The following is a 15,957-nucleotide window of genomic DNA, read 5'->3' as shown; positions in this document are numbered from 1 at the left end:
GACAGTTTCGCTCTAAAATTTCTCTATAAAATTAGCCTAAAGTTTAATGTTTTAATTTTTGTTTCAGAATTTCCAACTTGAAAAAAACATTTTCTTGGTAAGTTCTGTAATGGCATCCAATTTAAAAAACAAATAAATAATTATGTTGATGACATTATAGCCGATTCATATTTTTGTGATTACATAGATAATTAACATAGCAATAGCGGCACTGACTCTGATGGTGGTGAAAGTAATGGTTTTGTAAAAATAAGAAACATTGTAGAGGATCGTTTTAGCTTCGTAGCTTCACATCGCTTTATCAATGCACAAAGTATAGATACCATGAGTTTTTTGCTTAGCATTGTTTGCTAACATGCTGGCAAAATGAAATATATAACCAAAACAAACGTTCTAGATGGAGTTTGAAATTGAAAAAAGATAATGTGTGCATATCATGGAACAATATCGGCGAAATGGCTGGCAGTAGGCCGATAGCTAAATTTGTACATGGACGCAAGTGAAAAAGTGATGTAGGGGAGGTGTGGCAATTCATAGACAATACAACACTGAATAAGAAGTATTTACCTTTTTGATGTAGAAATTTAGTAGGTGAGAACAGTGTTTTTTCCAGTGGCAAAAAAAACAAATGTTTACATGACCTTCTCGGTACATATTGGCAGGAAATATTACTGACATGTATATGACTACTCATTAATTTATTTTGTTTAATGAGTAGTACATATGTATATCTGTAGAGGCACTATTGTATAGGCTGCAGAACTCAGGACAGTGTTTTTTAACATGGCAGCAATTTTGCTGTTTGAAACATAACAGTGCCATTAGGCACTGTAAAGAGGTGCACCAACCGGAGATTTCGGTTAATGCGCCCTAGCGGTGAAAGAAAATCACAGAACCACTGGCTTTGGTTTTCGGCTTATTTTTTTAGTTTTTTGCCAGATTTTGCTAAATTTTGCATTATTTTAATTTAGGTGGCAATTTTCCTAAAGGCTTTTTATAAATGGCATATGTTAGTAACACCGGCAGCGTATTTTATCAGTTAGCCTTAATAGCTATTATAGTACTTTATTCCTAAACCAATCTAGTTAAAACATTATTGATGCATTGAATTTAGCACTGTCCATAATTAACCTGAAAACGATTATATTTAAAAATGGCATCAGCACACAGCTGCTGAAGTCATTAAAACTATCTATAGTTATTAAATGATATTCAAAAAAAATTTCTTTTCCCATTCCACTGACTACAATTTTTTTTTTTTTGTGACTGATCAAATTGGTAATAACTAACATTTGAAACACTAATATTAAATAATTTATGCAATATGAACAATAAATGTTTACTAACAGCAGTTGTAATCTGAGTCTAGATGATCTTCTAATGCTGTATACTACTATTGGTATTAATTGATAGTATAACTAGTATTGATCATATTATTTCATAATTATATTTAATGTATTCAATGCTATTTAGATAGTCAATGGCTATTTAAAATCCAATAATCAAGATAAAAAATTATATATCAACAGGATGAAAAACCTTTAGGTAAAATTTACATACTACTCAATTTCATGTATAATTGAAAGCATAATTTAGAAACGGAATAATATTTATAATTATATTGTCGGAAATTTTAATTATTAGGAAGATTTTACTGTTTGCTTTATAAGCTTCTGTTCTTGGTTTGCTCCTGAATGAGTAGTTTGGAGAACATAACTTTGTTGACTCAATCTGTAACTGTACATTATTTCTCATACACCGTTCACAGATGTGAAGACATTATCAATATTATATGATGTGAGTGCAAGGTTTGCAGATTAATGCAATCTTGGTGCCAAAATAAAAAATATGCAATTAAATGCATGCAATATATTTTGTATCAATTTTAGAAATCCTCAGTTGAGGAGTTTCCAAGTGTAATTTGTACATTATAACTACATGTATATCTATAGCATACATCATCCAGTAGCGAAACCAATATTAAATTAGCCTGAAGGTTGCATAGAGTTCAGTGCTTTTGTTTTTCATATATGTTAGTAGTATCCCAATAATGTGATCTTTAGCACACTATCAAACCAGAGATATGGTCAATCCAGTTTGGATTCTTATTGAATAACTGGAAAATATTGGACATTCTGCTTGAAAAACTCAAAGACTTGCCGATGACTCAGCCTTGTTAACTGCGTGCAAAACAATTGAAATGAGCAAGGCCAAACTGGTTTCTTACTTGGGTGTAACTGCATTTCACTATCGAACTATTGTAAGTGCTCACTATCAAACTACTGTAAGTGTTAACTATCAATTAATATTCAAAACTATCAAATATTCAATTAAATGCAAGCAATATAGTTTATATCAATTTTAGAAATCCTCAGCTGAAGAGTTTCCAATTGTTATTTGTACATTATAACTACATGTATATCTATAGCATACATCATCCAGTAGCAAAACCAATATTAAATTAGCCTGAAGGTTGCATAGAATTCATTGCTTTTGTTTTTCATACAAGTTAGTAATATCCCAATAACCAAACGTCGTAGCCTTATCATTTGTGTAATAGTGAGAGTGCAATATTTTTTATTGAAAACCGATTAAAATTTGAATCTTTTGAGTCTCAAAACTAGAAAAGATTTGAACACTTTTATTGGCTCACCAAACCATTTATCATTTATATTCAATTTTTTTACTATAGGTTGTTTTCATCCTATGATCTTTAGCACACTATCAAACCAGAGAAAGGGTCAATCCAAAATGGATTCTTGTTGAATAATCAGAAAATATTGGACATTCTCCATAAAAAATTCTGAGACTCGCCTGTGACTATTGAACAGTATGCAAAACCATTGACATGAGGAAAGCCAAACTGGTATCTTACCTTGGTGTAACAATTCACTATCGAAATCTTGTAAGTGTTCACTATTAAACTATTGTAAGTGTTCACTATCAAACTACTGTAATTGTTCATTATCAAATTACTGTAAGTGTTCACTATCAAACTATTGTAAGTGTTCACTATCAAACTACTGTATGTGGTCACTATCAAACTAAGGTAAGTTTTTGCTAGCAAACTATTGTACAGCAAGTGTTCAGTATCAAAGTATTGTCAGTGTCTGCTATCACAATAAGCTTGTTATGAGCATATCGGACAAATGTCTTTTAAAGATTCAAAGCTTTAATGAGTAATTTGTAGAAAACAATTATCATCATTGAGTACTACTACAGTACACAGGCAGTACATAGTACACCGATACCAAATTAGAGTGACTGCAGAATTTTTCATAGAATTCTTGAAATTTCTTGCACATCTCTGGTGCCTTGGGTTGTCTCCCCGTTGACTACCAGTTTCTACGTATTCGCTACTTTTTACTCCCTTGGTTTCACAAGTCCATCAATCTTGACCTGTGTGACCTTTCTTAATTTTGCTCTCTCTGTCAGACATATTTGTCAGGTTTTGCAACTCGAAATCATCTGAAACATAACTTGACCCAGCAATAATGGTTCTCGACGACAATGGCTTAACTGGCTTAATACTTCTATACTCCTTAACAGGCTCAAACTTACTTTTGCATAACGCGTTTACAACAGCAAATAGTTTTAGCAGCTTCAACTCAGTTAAGCCCAAAAAATTTTGTTCTCAATCCTTTCACCACATGAACGTCGGCTTCTATATGCCTGTCTTTACTTTCCAAATAAACTATTACACTTCCAACCACTTTTAACTCACTACCATCAGCAATTTCTAAAACTGTCGACCGTTTCTTGAACCGTAGGTTCAACTTATTGGCTGGTGCCTTGGTTAATATTGACACCTCAGCCCAGTATCAAACGTAAACTCTACATTTACTCCATTAACTTCTAAATACTGCACAATTCTCTGGCCTATTCAACTGTCATCATCATATTTATCCCTTCAACCAGAGAATCTAACACTTCTGCCCTTACTATTATCCCGGTACCTTTCATCATACCGACTTGTCTCGCGCCTCTCCTTACACCTCTCCCCCTAAAGCCTATCTATACTGTTGTCCCTGTATCTACTCAACTTGTCTCTCGTCTCCCGGGGGCTTTCTCGGCCCTTGTACCTCTCCCTACTAATACCTTGGCTACCATATCGCTCATAGCTATTATCATGGCTACCTCCTGACCACCTGATGCCGCTTTGTCTGTTGTAACCTACATCTCCTCCCTTATCCCTACAATAACGAGATACATGTCCTCGCCGTCCACAAGAAAAACATTTAATGCAGGGCCAACTCCTCATCTCATGGCCACTACACTTGCAGTTGTAGCATACTCTATCTTCACTGCCTTCTCTACTGCTTGCTCTATATCTAGAGACATGCCTCTCCCTGCTATTATCTCCATACTTCCTACTGTCACTGTCCTTGTTATACTCCCGGCCTCTTGTTCCATATCTACTAGTATCAAGCTCCTCACTACCATAATACCTTCTACTAATCCTAGGGCTGCCTCTAGGGAAAGATCTACGCACTGAATCATAGCTTCTATCTCTATCATTACTTCGGTACTGCGCTCGACTATCAAACTCTGATACCTTTGCTACCTCTTAACCTTACTTTTTAAATCGGTACTTCTACTATCAGTTCTCAAAAATCTATCCAAGTTGTTGGCCAATTCATGAGCCTTCCATGCCTCATGTAATAACTCTAAGTAAGATTAGCGTTTCTCATTAAATCTCTGCTTACCTTTCTATTTCTCAACCCGTTAACAGCTACTATAAGGGCAAACTTTACACTATCATTATTATCAGCCACCTCTGCATATCTGCTCAAACTCTCTACCCGTTGCAAATATTCTCTATCACTTTCTCCAAGTGCCTGCCTAGCCGTAAGAAACTCATGCCCCTTTACGAACATACTCTCTTGTCTACCATTATAACCCTGCAAAACCTCCACTGCCTCTTCATAAGTAGAATTTACACCATCTACGTTAAACCCTGCACTCCTCAATACCTCTCTACCACTGTGCCCAATAGCTCTCAATAGTGACACTAACCTAGCTCTACCTCTCATAATAGGCACTCTGTTGCCATCTTCATCATCTACATAACCTCTCCTCTCGACAGCACTCTCAATGCACAAATTCATCTCTTCAATAAATCTCTCCCACTAGCCATCACCGTGCTCACCGAACACCAGTTTCGGAAAACCACTCTCCATCCAAACACAACACAATATATCTCTTCCCACGAATTTACTCTACCCCACTCGTATAAATTTTATGTATTTCTCACCTCTGAACATTTAATAAATATCTACACCTCACCAACGCCGATGCTCCACTGCTATAACACCTCACAACACCACCCTACCTCACGTCACCTCACCTGCATGCCCGTGACAGGGTCTAATCCACCGTTTAAACTTAACCCGTACCCAGAAAAATTATCGCTAATGATAACGCACAAGTAAGAAAAAAATCAGAGCTTCATCAACTGCACCATGTTGTATAAATCAATGTACTCACATGTGATTGATGTGAAGATGAAGAAGAGCCTCCGTCTTTCGTTACCCTTCCTCATATCCGCCCCCATACTGCCTTACACTAGCTAATCTACTAGTTTTACCCACTAGCTTTATCCAGCTTTATGCACTCACCGTAATTACCAAGACCACCTGTACTGCCTTGAGCTCATACACCAATATAGCCTGAGCCTAACAAATCGCACTATACAACAATTTCAAATGGTTGAACTTATAATGGTCAACACGTTCAGTTACTGTTATTATCTGTTGAGGTGATAGAACTGCTAAATCACTTGAGGTTAGTAGCTCAGGCACGTAGCACCTGCTATTAGCTTGGCCACTATTACTAAGCAATCTGGCTTGTAATGATGTTTTATTCCAATTATTCAATCACATTCTGTGAACTTCCTTGTCACATTGGCAACAGCGATCGACTTGTTTATTACGCCTCTGCCATTTGATGAGTATGTATTTTAAACATAAAAGTATATTTGTAACGACATTACAAAGTGCAACATGCAAACTGGCAATATATAAATATTGATGAACCTTTTGCACGCATCATATTGCATAAGTTGAAAAAAAATAGAAATTATTTTTATGACAGATAGGGTTATCCTGCTCTCTGACTATTATAAAGTGCGCTAATAAGAAAGAGATCAAACCAAAAGTCTGTTGAGTCAAAAGAGTCACCAAAAACTGTTATTTTTGGTGACTTGGAGTTTCTGGTACTTACATAAATACAAAAATGTTGGATTCTTATCAAAAACACCTTGAAATGTAAAAGGTAACCTTAAATCCTTAAATGTTTGTTTTTGCAATAAACAATTGAAGTCTATTTCATAAATCAATGGTTTCCAAGTTGATGTCGACCTGACAGTTTAGAAATTGTTGTTAAAAATTAATTAAAAATGACTTGTACCTTTAACCACTATTGCTACTCTGTTGCACCATTGTTGGGGCATTGAATACCTGAGTTGTTGACATATATTAACAGTTGCTTAGGCAGCTCTTCAGTAGAGAGCAAGTTTCAACTTACTATATAAAATAGTCTAAGAATAATATTAGAAAGTCCACTGTCATAGAGCCCACGACCAAAGTGATAATGGAAAAAAAAGGTACTGTTGATTGTTGAAAAAGTAGTTTTCAGCATGAATTGACAGAGTATAGTGTAAATGAGACTTGTTTGAGATGATATAAAATAACTTTGAGGGAGCACGACTCTAAAAAGGTGAAACTAACAATTTATTTTGGAGGTAAAGTTGGATTGAAACCATGTATACGAGTAATTGGTTAATTGTTGATATTACAATATCTACTATATAAACGGCAATCATTGTCTATCTATCTGTGTATCTGTCTGTCCGCTTTATAGAGTACCGTACTTTTCGGACTATTAGCCGCTACTTTTATATAAGGGCGTGTCTATTCTGCGGTTTTTTTCACCGCTAGGGCGCATTAACGGGAATCTCCGGTTAGTAGACGCCTCTATTATAATACGTAACCTACTATTCTTTGTAGGGATGGACGATAAATACTGATATGCTAATAGTATGAGTTGTCTTCTCGATATATTGATAACTCCCAAATATGAGCAGTATAAATAAATTATATGGCGGTCTTTTTTTTCGATTCGATCGTACGAAGCAAACTTAATTAATATGAGTGAGTAGTAAAATTAAATTAATATAAATATTAGTAGTGAATTAAATAAAATTTACTGCTTTTTAAATAAATTAATGAGTAGTAAATTACATCTAATTAATATTTACTGCCAACGTGTACCGGGAAGGTCATGTGAAGGTTGTTTCTTGCAACCACTAGAAAAATGCTGTTCTCTATATAGCAGATAGTTGAAATCGTAATATCGTAATTTCGTAATATGGACTATTAACCGCTACTTTTCTCTGACGATTTGAGCCAAGCGGCTTATATAAAGGAGTGGCGATTCTGTTGTTTTTCTTTCACCGCTCGGGCGCATTAACCGAAATCCCCGGTTAGCACGCTTTTTAAACGGCAAATTTTCTGCGGTGTTAAAAAGCACCTTTCCTGAGTTCTGTGGCCTATACAAAGGTGTCTATACAGCTATACAAATGTACTATTCATTAAATAAAATAAATTAACGAGTAGTTAATCACATGCAATTAATATTTACTGCCAACGTGTACCGAGAAGGTCACGTAAACGTTTGTTTCTTGGAGCCACTGGAAAAATGCATTTCTCACCTACTAAATTTCCACATCAAAAAGGTAAGTGTTTCTTATACGATGTTGTATTGTCTATGAATTGCCACATCTCCACTACTTAATAACGTTGGATTTGCCGCTGTTCGTGATAGTGGGTCATGTTCATTTCTTTCAGCAGCCGAGTTACTAATTTTTTCCAGCTGCGAGTAGGCCTACTGTAACTTACTATTACAGAACTTTCACGAGTACTCCGAGGGTTGCGATACGCTATTGTGAAAAGAAAGAGAGCAGCTGCTATCGACTTACTGTCACCCTGCATCAGCCATGACCAGCTATACGTCGCCTGCTCAAAAGTAGGCACACGCCAAAAACTGTTTCTTCATACGCCCGACAGAAAAACCAAAAATGTTGTCTATCCGCATGTGTTGCGTTGAACTAAGGGAGAGAGAGAGAGGGAGAAGGGGGGAGAGAGAGAGAGAGGGAGAGAAGGGGAGAGAGAGGGAGAGGGGGGAGAGAGAAAGAGAAAGAGGGAGAGAGAGGGGGAGAAGGAGAGGGAGGGGAGAGAGAGAGGGAGAGTGAGAGAAGGGGAGAGAGAGGAGAGGGGGGAGAGAGAGAGGGAGAGAAAGGGAGAGCGAGGAGGAGAGGGGGAAAAGAGGGAGAGGGGGGAGAGGGAGAGAGAGGGAGGGAGAGAAGGGGAGAGAGAGAAGGGGAGAGCAAGGAGGAGAGGGGAGAGAGAGAGAGAGAGAGAGAGAGAGAGAGAGAGAGAGAGAAGAGAGAGAGAGGGAGAGAGAGAGGGGGAAGAGGGAGAGAGAGAGAGGGGAGAGAGAGAGAGGGAGAGGGAGAGAGAGGGAGAGCGAGGAGGAGAGGGGGGGAGAAAGAGGGAGAGAGAGGGGGAGAGGGGGAAGAGGGAGGGAGAGAGCAAGAGGGGAGAGAGGGAGAGGGGAGAGAGAGAGAGGGGCAAAAGGGAGAGAGGGGAAAGAGGGAGAGATGGAGAGAGGGAGATGTAACTGCATATTTGGAGTTGTTTTACAGTATGAAAGCCAAATCTCAATAAACCTTATGCTGCCCGTGAATCTGTTACTGTAGGCGGGTAATGCAGCTAGTCTGTTATAAGTATACAGTATATGTTAAATGTCGCGCAATCTAGTCTCTTCTCTTTTACGTTGTAAGTTTTGGTCATTGCTAGCTAATCCAGTGATGCGCTCCCTAGCGAAGTTGTTAACAAGTAAGTCAATAATGTTTTGAACGCGAAAGAGAGCAACAAGCGATATTCCAGCGGTCATTCCGTGGTGGCCTATATCAATGATAGCTTTAGCCATGGTAGGATCTTGACTCTTGTGTTTTGCCAAACCCCATGCTAGATTGAGAGGAATGCCTCGTCATGAAGGGGCATTGTAGTTCGGCCCTAGCTTGTACATAAGTTTTAAAGATTTTCGGCTGACGTTTGAAATAATTCAATAAAACCTTCGGTGGTTGGACAAAAAAACATAGGCTGATAAACTGTGTACCGTAATTTCATACCTGTAAAACCTTTGAATAAATTTGATTGCAAGTAAAAAAGGCCATAAACTGGTGAAATTAGCACGGTTTTCTCGTAAAATACGCACTGCTAAATAGTTCTACTATCTGTTGTACGACTTTATTGGCATATCATAGGCCGGTGTTAACTTTTATTAAACGAGCTTTTCAAGCGTTTTGTGGCGATTTTCGGCCAAACAAATCTGTGTATTTGTGTATAATCCGTTCAGATGGGTATGTTTTAAGAAGATTTTTACAATTTGCAAAGACTTGGTAACCTATTTAAATAGGCTTATATGTGTTTTGTATCATTGTTATATTTTAACGACTTTACAAAACGATGGTTAAATATGTTGAGGAGATTTCGGTACAAGGGTTTACGATGGCCATTAATGAATGATTTTCGTGAGTGGTGTGCACATGTGCATTTATCATAAATCTCCCAACCAATCGCTCCGCTAGTGTTTGGTCGCAGGATCAAATATATTGTGAAAAACACTGGCAATTCATATGTTAAGACTATTATAAAATGTCAATCTCAAAATACATTTCTTTTATAAGAGCTTGAAGAAAACAGTTGAGTAATGCCTGAAATACAATAAAATTGCTATAAAAAATTTAGTGTTGTTAATGGAAGAGGTTTCAGTTAGTTTTATCAAAGAAAAGATAACTCCCACAATGGGTGTTGGTCATACATTGCTAGGGGTATGACTCAGAACAGTTTAACTATTTTCTTTGTTGCTAGAAGGTAGAGGAGAAGAAGGGGCTGGCATTGTTGTTGTCATGTAAGCAGTAACTGTCGTGTACTTGTTTTTGTCAGCTGCTGATCGACAGCAGGCACATTTCGGCGAATGATTTTTCAAGAGGCTAGTTTCTCTAGACCATACCCAGAAGCGCAAAGTAATACCAACAAATAAACAAATGACTTATTTGAGCATATAAAATGAGTACTCTGGTTTGGTACCTGAACTGTCACACGGGCATGTAATGTTTCTGCCCCATTCAGCTCTATAATAGTGTTGCTCATATAAATGACACGCTATCATAATCACTGCAGGAACAAAGTACAATACAGAAAAAATATTGATTCCCATCATAAGCTTTTCTAACTTTTTTGTCCTAGGATGACCATTCTGCCGGATCACGTATTTTATTTGAAAAAAATTGATGAAGCCTGCAACTAAATTAGGAAGTACCAAGCAGAAGATACAGTCAAGCGGCCCTAAAACGAATCCTCATAGATTAGTCATGTTTTGGTTTTCAACGTAACCTTTTTGTGACATGGTCGTCATCGATGTTGTTAGTAGCTATGGTAGGCTGGATCACATGGTACAGCCTCATATACAATAATAAGAGGAGTTATATAACTGATGAAGACTATGAGGTAATACCCGCTGAGGAATATGATTGGTCTCTCCGGATACTCAAACCTCTGCATGTCTAAAAAGAAGGTTATAACCATAGATATAGTAAACCCTAGATATGTGAATAGTCAAAATAAATGAGGCCTATAATTAGCATGACGCAGCGTCATGGTGATGTGTAGAGTGAATCAGCTGATCTATGAATCCCTATTGACTTAGCACTAAAACCTGCACTATTATTCCATAGTTTGTGCATGTGAGACTGCATATTTTATTAAGAATAAATAAAACTTATATAACGTAAGTCCTTATGCTCAAGCCGCGGGGCTTTTCGTTGGACGCGGCTTCTGGCTCGAGATCATAGGCCATGGCTAAAGCCAAGTCTTTAAAACTTACGTGCGGCTCAGGGCGGCTTCTCGATAAATGCGTTCTATGCTCAGGTCAGCACTATAACCATAAAATTGCAGTCATGATACAATTTTCTGTACAGGGTTTTGGCGGCCTACTCGTTTATTTTCAAGGTCATGTTTATGGAATACTTTAGACTAAAGAACAACTTATCGCTCGTGTTTAGCTCACCACAGTCGTAGGTTAATAACACCTTTTCATTCTTAACCAACATCTTTCCATAAACGTGAAGCCCTCTAACAGCGCAATAAAAGCAATAAAAGCTAGCTGAAAATGGCAAGTAAGTTCTTGATGCTAGGGTTTAAGAATTTTGATTCTAACTTGGAAGTAAAAGAAAATTCTTTTCATGTGTACTGATGTGGGCTGTTTTCTTATTCAAGAGGACAGGGTATAGCAAAACCCGCCTCAACACTCTTGCTCCGGAAGAGGGTCAAAGACGACAAAACCTCGGTCATTAGCCACGGTCTCTGGGCATATGCGGCTTGTTGGAGGATTATTTTTTTCTTTCGTTAGTCATCTGTTTTCGAGCACAAGCCGGGCAGTTTGAGCATGAGAACTTACGATAATGACTTTGGATGAGAAAGGCAAGAATCTTACACACATGGTAATGAATAATACCAATGATTTAGAAGCTTCTATCTCATTGATAATACAAAGAGTGACCAAATAGAACTTAAGCTAATACCAAACTAATGAATCAAATGAGATTTAGAAGCAGTTAAGCTGGACCACTGTATTGAACACCCATTAGACATGGCTGAAAACAACTGGGCGAGATAACTTTTGTCTAATGTTGGTTGAACTAGATTCCTGCTTTGAAGCGGCATGGTGTATTCTGATGTTAATATACCAATTTTACTATAGTTTGGAGTGGGTTGGTGGCCTGCACTATGCATGTAAAACCCTGGTTGAGGCTATGTAATTAGACATATATGTTATTGTCTGTGGTGTTACTTGTTTAAAAGCTCTCTGTGTGATACCATAGTTTTCCATGCGTGAAAATAAGCACTTTTCTGCAGCAAAACATATTCGGCCTATCAATGGTGTCACAAATCCTCCTCTGTTCTTAACTGAAATTAGGGTTATGTCATCGCTACTTCTACTTCCCACTACTTCTACATTGGTCAAGAACTTGATCCAGTCATCACATTTGAGTTAAAAAAAAACCTCATCATCGAACTCCTTGTCTTCACTTTCCTCAGCTTTTGTCTCTTTTTTTTTCTAGCCAGCAGGCCTGTATTCCCTGGTTGCAAGTTAGGGCTGCAAATGTTACGCGACTAGTTATGAGCACTTGAGCCTCGAACGGGGTTTGGGCAGCACCTCGAAGCTTTGGACCTTTTAAGCATAAACAACCCTCAAATATGCCTAAATGCAATCAATTGTAAGCATCAAAATCTACATAACTATATTATTTATAGTTCATAGAAGGCGAAACCTTTTCTTTATTCAACGAAAAATATAAAACTCGTGACACTACAGATTTCTGTAAAGGTCATTGACAGAACAAGAGCTGTTACTTTTTTATTGCAATAGCTTTAGTTCTGTCAATGTACGTGTCCATGGCAGAAATCTTTCACAACTGATTCTTTATCGGTTTCAACAGCTTTCTACATGTGTAATATTAGAAGATTATTTAGCCGAGCCTGCTCCATAGTGCTCCTCCTCGATGTATTGATTCACTTCAATACAGAGAAGGATCTCTCACTCACTGCATTAGTGGCAGGGAAACCCAATACTAGATTAGTGAGCCTAAAAATTAGTGAAAATGCAAGTTAGGGGGGGTCTTCTTTTCACTTCCACTATAAGAAATAAAGTTCAGTTTGCAAGTCTTAACAAAGACTCACTCACTCATTTGGCGAGATCACCACGGAGGCAATATAGAACGCTAATAGCTAATAGATTAGTTGTTGGAATTTCCAACCGTTCTTGGAATTTCCAACCGTTCTTGGAATTTCCAACTGTTTTTGGAATTTCCAACTTGGAAATTCCAAGTGGATGACCTTAGATCGCAATTCTTAGTACTTAGCCGCCAAAAATTACTAAAAAGTTTGAGCGGCTAAGCCGCCCAGCCGTCCCAGGGTATACGGGCCTGCTAGCCAGAGAATGTAGCATCAGTGTCGTATAGGGAAAGTTACGTCACCAATGGAGCCTTTACAAACGCAAAGAAAGTTCCAAACAAACTTCTGCCACGCCTACTTTTATATAGAGTTACAACGGACTGCTCTTACCAGTCTTTGTTTATCAGATAATAAAACTATTTTGGGTAATCTTAAAGCGCTATCAAATATACCACAAAAAAGCTCAGGTTTTGCTCTAACTCACATAGCAGTTGTAAAAGTGACAACTCCATCTTTACAGGTTTTCTGCTACTTCATAGTAAATACCTCCTATTATCTGCACTGGAATATTTTAGCTAAATTGTGTTTACTTGCAATTTCACAACATTGGGCAACCAAACAAACAATTAAATGTATTCAAAATGATAATTATATTTATAATACCATCACTTGCCAATTCTTTTGTTCATAAAACTTATAAACAGGCTTGTTTTATGCAAATTAATGGACAATCACAAATTTATTACGGACAATTATTTCAACTAAACGTGCAATAAGTATGAGGTACAACATAAAAGTTGAACAACTTTCCAAAATAAAAACTGAATACTAAAAGGGCATATTATACTACATAGAAAATCTTTCATAGTAATCTTACAATGAAAGTTATTGACTTTGAATAAACAAGTCAAAGAAGCTAAGCTGTACTGGTACTATAGTAAGGTACGGCAACATAGTATTTTGTGTGCAATGGCTGACTTACACATGTTTATAACATATATAAATATAACACTAGTCAACAAGAATGAGTACAGTAAAAATGAAGAAAGCATCAAATTTCAACAACACTTAATGATGAATATTCTGAGCGAGTGTTCGCATGGCTATGCTTTTGCTACCAAACTGCGCTGACTGTGAGGTGGAAGTATGTTTTTACATAAAATCTGAAGTCTAACATTCACAAACTTTCTCACTAGTTTCTGCAATATAGGATGACAAGTGGGCAGCTTACATGGCATATCAATATTCTCCATGCATTTAGAAGCTATCAAAGTACCTATACGGTTGTTCTTAAGATGGGGTTCAAAGCTTCTCTTGACAGACTCCCATTTTTTGAACAGAGCAAATGTGTCACCAGAAACTTCACACAAAGCACCCTCTTTAAAGTTTTTAAATTGCAGAAAACCAGACCTACAGGTCGGAACACCAGATGTGTTAGATAGGCTGGTGCAACAACCATCACATACTTGCTTCAACTTTAGCAAACTCTGTAGACAATAGCCAGCAACATAGTGTAACCACTCTTCTTCTGCTGCGCTGATTTCCTCACGTGAAGCCAGAGATACATCTACATGTATGAGCAAAGGTTTGGCAGTTGGTACTTCTATGGTAGATAGCAATGAATCTCCGAAGTATTCTCGCTCATCTTCTACATAGTTAGAAGCTTTGGTCGGTTTGAGATACTGTGCCACAGTGATCAGTTTTAGAGCATATTTAAATGCTCTAGCTGTTGGCACAGGACTCCTACATCTTACTGAGCTGAAAAAATTATCGGTACAGTCTTGTGTCAACCTGGAGATGAGTAAGAACTCCATGTTGTCAAGCATGTCATCACAAATGTTGAGTACGGATTGGGTAGATAGGTGAATATACCAGCTTGGACTGGCTTCCATGCATACTGGAATCCTATCCGCATTGACTGAACTATTTGTATGAAATCATCCAGAATTTAACGAGCATCAGCATAAGCGTCAAGTTTGTGTTCAGATAAAGCCATTACCGAATGCCGAGAGGACATCAAATCAAACCAATGATCGATTGTGTCAATAAACCAAGCCGTTGTCAAATACTCTTCAGATCTACCTTCCTTACTAACGACGTACCTCAGAGCAGCACTAACAGACTTACTAAAGATATGCATGTCATTCGCTACATTTATCTTGCTGAAGTGTCCCGTAGACGAGACAGTTTTTTTCAGACAGATTGAGTACTAATTTTAAGTCTTTACCAGACTGGAATTCAAGAATATCCAAAACATGGGCGAGTTTAATGCAGTTAGAATTAAGATTATGTTTTTTACAAATATCGTCAGCTATTGTAAAAACTTTATGAGTGGCAAACGCATTTCTTAAATTTTTAATAGTGTGAGGAACCTCAACTAAGAAATGAAGTACATTATCACCAGACACAGGATGTGGAATACGTACAGCTCACTTGTGACTCCCTTTTGCTTTCAATACCAACGTCTTCCACATCGCTTGGTTGCTTGATCCCATGTCTGAAGTAACAGCAACAACTTTCAGACCAATACCGCTTACATGGGTTATGAAATCAATAATAAGAAAAGATAGATTGTCTCAGGAAATAGATTTACCAGTGAGATGGAATGCGACAACTTGTTTCCATCTTTTAGTAATTCCTGCAAAGATACAGCCAACACTTGAATTCGAAGTACATGTGATATTAGTGGTGAGACTGCAGACACAAAGAGGAAAGTAATAAATGAAATAAACAAGAACTTAACGTCACCAACCTCCAAGCATAACCACTAAACCATGACTATATCAAGGCCGCTATGGACAGGTAACGTCACTTCTCCTATTACGGAGCTGTTGCTAGCATCATACTCAAGGGTTTCAGTAATCTCCATCTCATCCAACACAAGGCAACACTGTCGACCCCTCTCTACCATACTCGCAGCCTAAATCAAAGAAGCTTGTAAATGCAGTATAATCCGCAAAGAAATCATAATATAAAAAGAGCAATTAGCAAAACAAATGAGTAACATAAAATTGAAAATAAACATAAGATAACTCTTAATTACACAAGCTCACCTTTTCCTTCATGTATTGAAAAACAGTTGTGAGAACTCCTGGCTCAAAGCAGATAGTTTGAAGTCGTCTTTGCAGTGTCCTAACAGACGGAAGAGGTATTCCTG

General features: G+C 37.6%; 1 pseudogene; it reads right to left on the bottom strand.

Annotated features, from left to right (window-relative positions):
- Nucleotides 1-9,912: 9,912 nt before the first annotated feature.
- Nucleotides 9,913-15,957, bottom strand: part of LOC137388268 (uncharacterized) — an 89,407-nt pseudogene continuing 83,362 nt past the window's right edge.

The sequence above is a fragment of the Watersipora subatra genome, chromosome 2 (assembly GCF_963576615.1).
Source record: "Watersipora subatra chromosome 2, tzWatSuba1.1, whole genome shotgun sequence".
Lineage (NCBI taxonomy): Eukaryota > Metazoa > Bryozoa > Gymnolaemata > Cheilostomatida > Watersiporidae > Watersipora > Watersipora subatra.
This window is presented reverse-complemented; position numbering and strand designations above follow the sequence as displayed.